Below are 7660 nucleotides of genomic sequence, written 5' to 3' on the forward strand. Positions count from 1 at the left end.
AGGCTGGATAATGATAAAATTTCCATGTCATGCTGTTAAATTTTTATTGAATTGGTGGGTTATAGATTGGTCACTGCAGTGGCGAGTTTTGAGGACCAGCCTTTTTGAGGGGCACGAAATTCGGGTATATTCTTACCTCGGTTGAGGAGGCGCGTAGGGTAACTCTTGAGGTAAAACTTTAGAGTTCACTTCACGCTGAACCACCACGTGAGGGTGAACTTAGCCAACGCTAAGGAATAGCTATGTTTTCAAAATAAAAACATGATTTATGCGTACATGACTTTTTAACAGCCTTGGCAGACTCGGTTGGGATAGCTCCAGGCCAAGGTATCCTTGACAACTGAGTATGAGAATGATTTTGGCACGAGCCAAGCTTTTCAGGAAATCATATGCCTCGTTGTTTATTTAGGTGAAATGAATCTATTTTATCTTATTAAAACGAGTTCGAAATGCTGTGAATCATTTTTATGCTAATCTATTTTATCTGTCTTCATTTACTCAGCTTTAGATATTTTAGATGATATTTGTTTACTCACTAGGATTATATAATCTCACCACCCTCATTTTCACCCATTTCAGGCTCAAGATAGTTGGTAGATAGCTCATTTCGTTGAGGGCTACAATTGGACTTGCATCCTCAAAAACTGTAGGTTCACAACCTTCATTACTTTTAGTCATTCGGGAGCCCACATGTCATTGTTAAATGTTTTGAATACCTGGCTGCATGTGCTACTGTATGTAGAAATTTATTTTGCTTTTACGCTATAAAAATTACTTACGTAGCGTTCTATAAAAATTGTTTTATGAAAAATTAGAATATTTTATTCATTATTTTTATTTTATTCCATTAGCTATAATTCACTTTAAATGAATGTTTTAGATATCTAAACTTATTTTCGGTTATGAAATGTGTAAATTTCTCTCATATACTACATTTTAGCTAGTTTCGAAACTTTTGGAAAAAATGACCAAAATACCCCTGTCTAGTTGAAACTTCTCTTTGACTGTTTTTGAATTGAAATTGGTTCATATCACTTTAAAACATGATTTTAGGAACTAATACTCACAGGGAAAGTGAGAAAACTGATGTTAAGCCTTGCGAGGTTTCGAATGGCATTCCGGGTAATGAATGTCCATCGGGACATTGCGGCGGTTGTCATGGGCTCGATGCTAGTTTCGGGTCGTGACAATTCAGGTGGTATCAAAGCTTCTAGTTTTAAAGATCAGAGCTTTTGATTTTAAAGATCAAAGCTTTTGGGTTTAAAGTTGTTTTAAAATTTACAGTGTCAGTGTGACCTCGAGTTAAGTTAGGTTAGACTGAATAGAATGCATGTATTTGCATGTAAAGCCTGAGGTTGTTTAAACTTGCTTTATTCCTTCTTATAGATTATCATGCCTCCTCGACGTGAACACCAACCTCTCACTATATCGGTTGGGAAGGGAAGAGGTCATTCTCGACATCTTCAGCTAGATCCTATAGAGGGGGAATTGGCTACGACTACTATTTGGGCAGCACCTGCTACTGAGCAGATCGAGACTCCTCCACCTCCTCCGTCGCCTACTAGTATTCCTGCCATGCCTCCTGAGGTAGTTCAGGCATTGGTAGCCTTCTTTACTGCTATTGCTAGCCATGCTCAAGCTAGTCAAGCTGTTTCTACAATTCCTCCAATTGCTCCTTCAGTACCACCACCCTCACCTCCTGTCCCACCACCAGTGCTAGATGTTTCTGTTTCTAAGAAGCTTAAAGAGGCTAGGCAACATGGTTGCATTTCTTTATGGGTGAGTCGGACGCAACCGTAGCTAAAGAGGTGGTGTAAATGGCTTTAAGAGCTGAGAAGCTTGCGAATGAATGTCATGACCTGGTACTCTCCTCGAGCCTGTGACAACTACCGCGGTGTCCCAATAGACACTCATTATCCGGAGTGTCAGCCAGAACCCTGCAAGGCTTAATATCAGTTTCTCATTTCCCCTGTGAGTAACTGTTGCCAAATATCATGTTCTAAAAGATTTTAAGCTATTTCCAACTTAAAACAAATAAAAAAAATGATTTTTGTCTCACAGGGGCATTTTGGTCATCTTTCCTTAAAAATTTCGAAACCAGCTAAAATTGTAGTATGCGAGTACAAAACACATAATTCATAATCAAAAATAAGTTTAAATGTCTAAAACCTTCATTTAAAATGAAATTATGATTATTTGGATATAATAAAAAAATATTCAATAAAATATTCTATTTTCTTATAAAACAATATTTTTAGAGTTATACGTAAATAATTTTTGCAGCGTAAAAGCAAAATAAATTCATAGATATTGTAATACAGTAACCTAGAGTATTTAATTTAATTTACAATAATAAGTGGGCCCTCGAATAATCAAAAGTAAAGAAGACTATGTACCTACAATTTGGAGGATGCAAATCCAATGGCAGCCCTCGATGAAATCAGCTATCTACAGCCTATTTTGAGCTTGAAATGGGTGGAAAGGAGAGTGGTGAGATTATATAATCCCAGTGAGTAAACAAAAATCATCCAAAATATCTAAAGTCGAGTAAATGGAGACGATTAAAATATTCCAGCTCAATATGTATTTCATAACATAAATATTCATTTCATTTAAATAATCAACATGGCTTATGAGTATCTTAAAAGCTTGGCTCTTGCCAAAATCAATCTCGGGAATACCTTGACCGAGGCATATAATCGAGTTCGCCAAGGCTGTTAAAAATTTCGTATACACGTAAACATATTTTTAGTTTGAAAAACACAACCGTTCCTTGGCGTTAGTGGAGTTCATCATCACTAGGTGGTTCGACGTGACGTGAACTCTAACCATACCTCAAGAGATACCCTACGCGCCTCTCTGACCGAGGTATGTCTATAACCAGATTTCGTGCCCCTCTAATAGGTTGGTCCACAGAACTCGCCCATTGCAGCAAGCTAAACCCACCATACAGTAAAAATTCAATAGCATGACATGGTAATTTTATCATTATCTAGCCTATCAAGGCAAACAATAGTTTATACATTTTTAGCACATTTACAAATTCAACCATTCATGCCAATATTGCCATAAGCCAATCAATTAGAACCATAAATTTACAATACATCAAATGGTCTCTAATTACTCTATTTGCAAAGCCATCATTCAATTTCAAGACAATTTATAAAATCATTTTATTTAAACACATTTTGTTTATAAAACCTAAAAATTAACCATTTAACTCATTTTCCATAAAATTCACAAAATTGAATAAAAAGACCACTTTAGATAATTAAAATGATGATAAGGTTACTCACTATTTCGGAAGTCGAATTTTTAGAGTACTCCGACTATCGATCCTCGGGTACAATTTCCTTGCCTTTATCGGAGGATTCACCACCTAGACATAATGCACAATCCGGCAATTTACCACATTGGTGCTAAATCATTATAAAACTATATGGATGCATGAAATGGAATGCAAATTGTTCGGATTATCGTCCAAACACGGTGTTCTACACAAATTCATATGTGTACCTAAATAAAACGATATTGGCCTAATTCGATCTATCACTCGATTAATTGGCCAATATGTCCAATTCAACTCCTATTAACTCCATTTTTCTTCCAATTTTCCAAACCATTAAACACAAGTCAATTAGCATAAAATTTAGCAAAATCATCTTCACATTTTCTCTTGGGAATTTCGGCCATGGTGAGTGCATCAACACTATGATTTTTTCTACTCTATTTTCTCACCATAATTCATCATTTCCTAACCAATTCACTAGAAATAAAATCAAAATCATCATCAATATTCCACATGGAGAATTCGGCCAATGATGGGTGATGGGAGAAAATGAATTTTTCTTGTTGGTTTTTCATGCTACAAATCACTAACTAACTAAAAGCACTAAAATATCTTAAAATCTAACCAAATCAAGCATCAAAACTCTTCCCCCCATGTCCGGTCAGCAAGGGACCCATCATGAAACCATGTGATTCAACCACGGAAAATGCAAAAGAATGTATGGAAAGGTAGATCACAAGTCAAAATCAAGAAATTTTACCTTTGATTGCTTGATTACTTGAAATCCACAAACTTTCTCTTAAATTTTCACTCTAGGGTTCTTGTTCTTTCTTTTCTTCCTTTGTTCTTCCTTTGGCCGGCCATAATGAAGAGAAATAGGCTGGTTTTGTGCTGATTTTAAAGCTAAATAATAAATGGATATAAACTTGACACATGTCACCATTCCATTGATCCATGTGTCATACTTACCCATTAAGCAATCTCTCTCCACCACTTAAATTTCCTCAATTATCCATGATAATATTGGGTAAAATCCATGTGCTGGACAAGTGTTGGGTGGTGTAAAATTACAATTTTGCCCTTGAGGTGGCAAAATGACTATTTTACCCTTATGCTCGAAAAAATGTCAAAATTAAAATTTTTCACTTCTAAAGCTGAAATTATGTTCTAAATAGTCAATCTTGATCAAAAACTTCTTTCAACATTCACATCTTAACCTCGGGTGGCAAAATGACAATTTTGCCCCTAGATCATGAAAATTCCAATTTGACTCCAAATCGGTCCTCAAACTCCGAATCACCATTTTAAGTTATTTTGGGGTTTTAAAATTCTCAATTTCATCTTAAAATCTTTATTTAGTCTAGTTCGAGGCTTAATTCAACTTAATTGCACCACTAGGTACACTACCGACTTTTGACGATTTTTCTAGGCTTTCCAAGTATGCAAGCATATTGTCAATCACATGAATGACATGGCAAGTATTTTATAAGTTTGAGCTTGACACAAGGCATCTAACCGAGTCCACCAAGGCTGTTAAAAATTTGTATGCACGTAAACATATTTTTAGTTTGAAAAACACAGCCGTTCCTTGGCATTAGTGGAGTTCATCATCACGAGGTGGTTCGGCGTGACGTGAACTCTAACCATACCTCAAGAGATACCCTACGTGCCTCTCCGATCGAGGTACGTATATAACCGGATTCCGTGCCCCTCTAATAGGCTAGTCCACAGAACCCACCCACTACAGCAAGCTAAACCAACTATACAATAAATTTATGGTAGCATGACATGGCAATTATTTTATTTTACAAACTCTCAAGGCAAATCAACAGCTCATACATTTTCAGCACATTTACCAATTCAACCATTCATGCCAATATTGCCATAAGCCAATCAATTAGAACCATAAATTTACAACACATCAAGTGGTCTCCAATTACTCTATTTTCAAAGCCATCGTTCAATTTTAAGACAATTTATAAAATCATTTCATTTAAACACATTTTTTTTATAAAACCTAAAGTTAACCATTTAAACTCATTTTCCATAAAATTCACAAAATCAAATAAAAAGACCACTTTAGATAATTAAAATGATGATAAGGTTACTCACTATTTTGAGAGTCGAATTTTTAAAGTACTCTGACTATCGATCCTCGGGTACAATTTCTTTGCCCTTATCGGAGGATTCACCACCTAGACATAATGCACAATTAAACAATTTACCACATTGGTGCTAAACTGTTATGAAACTATACGGATGCATGAAATGGAATGCAAATTGTTCGGATTATTGTCTAAACATGGTGTTATACACAAATTCAATTATGTACCTACATAAAACGGTATTGGCCTAATTCGATCTATCACTCGATTAATTGGCCAATATGTCCAATTCAACTCCAATTAACTCCATTTTTCTTCCAATTCTCCAAACCATCAAACACACGTCAAATAGCATAAAATTTAGCAAAATCATCTTCACATTTTCTCTTGGGAATTTCGACCATGGTGGGTGCATCAATATTATGATTTTTCCTACTTGATTTTCTCATCGTAATTCATCATTTCCTAACCAATTCACTTGAAATAAAATCAAATCCACCATCCACACTCTACATTGAAGATTCGGCCAATGATGGGTGATGGAAGGAAGTGAATTTTTCTTGTTGGCTTTTCATGCTGCACATCACTAACTAAATAAAAACACTAAAATACATTGAAATCTAACCAAATCAAGCATCAAAACCTCCCTCTAAGTGTTCGGCCAGCAAGGGATTCAACCATGGAAAATAAGAAAAATGCTTAAGAAAGGGAGATCTCAAGCTTAAATTGAAAAAATCTTATCTTTTTTTCAGTTGTTTCCTTGAATTTTCACACTTTTCCCTTGAATTTTTCCACCTAGGGTTTTGTTCTTCCTTTTTCTTGCTTATCCTTGGTGAGGCCGACCATAATGAAGAGAAATGGGCTAGTTTTGTGCTAATTTATAAGGAGAATAATAAAGAAATAAAAGCTTGACACTTATCACCTTACCATTGGTCCATTTTTAAATTCTTAACTATTAAGCTTTCTTTCTCCACCACATAAAATATTTCAATTATCCACAATATAAAATGTTAATGGATGAAATCCATGGGCATGACAAGTGTTGGGTGTGTAAAATTACAATTTTGCCCTTGGGAGGCAAAATGACCATTTTGCCCTTAGGTCATGAAAATTCCAATTTGACTCCAAATCGATCGTCAAACTCTGAATCACCATATTAAATAATTCTGGGATTTTAAAATTCTCAATTTCATCTTAAAATCTCTCTTTGGTCTAGTTCGAGGCTTAATTCAACTTAGTTGCACCACTAGGTACACTATCGATTTTTGATAATTTTTCGGGGCTTTCCAAGTATGCAAGCATTCTGTCAATCACATGAATGACATGGCTAATATTTTATAAAGTTAGGCTTGACAATGAAAATAGGAGAATGAGAGCTGAGTTAACGAAAAGGAGAATTTGAGTGTATCTTCTAGTCAGCCACCAAAAAGGGTCAAAGACTCATTTGTTTCAGAAAGGACTACTACTGTTTCAGTAACATCTTCCCGACCTCCATTTTCACAGACACAGTAGAGGCCTCTGAGATTTAACAGATCTGCGATGACTATTTTTGGGAAGAGTTTCGGAGGTTTTGATAGGTACAAAAATTATGGGAGATATCATGTCGGGCTGTGTAGAGGGCCTGTACGATGTTTTTATTATGGTCAACCGGGTCACATTAGGAGAGATTGCCCACAGTTAGGACGAGCTACAGTAACTGCTCCATCTCCACCAGCTCGTACGGATATGTAGATGAGAGATTGCTCTCGATTACAATCGAGACAGGGATGATTTTGACATCCCACCAAGGGTAGATTAAATATGTTGAAATTAATGTTATAATAAAGTACATATGATAGAAAGCTAGTTTTGTAAATTGTAGTTTCCATGATCATGAAACTCGTGAACTAATAATAAGATAAGCATAAGATGTTGATTCAAGTGGATTAATTTCGTGACGATTTTAAGTTGAATTGATTGGACTATATGAGTTATAAGACAAAGAAGACCAGTAGTTGTGAATACTAAGGAATTGTGGAACACTAGAAAACAACGAATAATTATGTGTGTGGTGTCATACGTATATGGTGAAGTCACTATACAATATGGAAAGAGTATTCTCAAGTGGGATTTTGTAATACCTCGCACCCTTGTTGGACACAAATAAGACCTTATTGATCAAACGAATGATCGTTTGATGTAAATTGGAGTGCTAAAGAGCGACAAAGGATGAAAGGAAAGTTCAACAATAAAATGCTTCGTGCGTGCAAAAACAATAATTAAATAA

At 35.6% G+C, this 7660-nt stretch overlaps 1 long non-coding RNA gene across 2 annotated transcripts; it reads right to left on the minus strand.

The window, feature by feature from the left end:
• LOC108662162 lies at positions 2797–5486 on the minus strand. 2 transcript variants are annotated; one of them, XR_001927949.1, is made up of 3 exons: positions 5402–5486; positions 3297–3379; positions 2797–2936 (listed from the first exon to the last, which is right to left on the minus strand). It is a non-coding gene; the product is annotated as an uncharacterized LOC108662162 (long non-coding RNA). The 2 variants fall into 2 exon arrangements; XR_001927948.1 differs by lacking the exon at positions 5402–5486 and adding an exon at positions 4050–4086.

This window comes from Theobroma cacao, chromosome 5 (genome assembly GCF_000208745.1).
Source record: "Theobroma cacao cultivar B97-61/B2 chromosome 5, Criollo_cocoa_genome_V2, whole genome shotgun sequence".
Taxonomy (NCBI): Eukaryota; Viridiplantae; Streptophyta; class Magnoliopsida; order Malvales; family Malvaceae; genus Theobroma; species Theobroma cacao.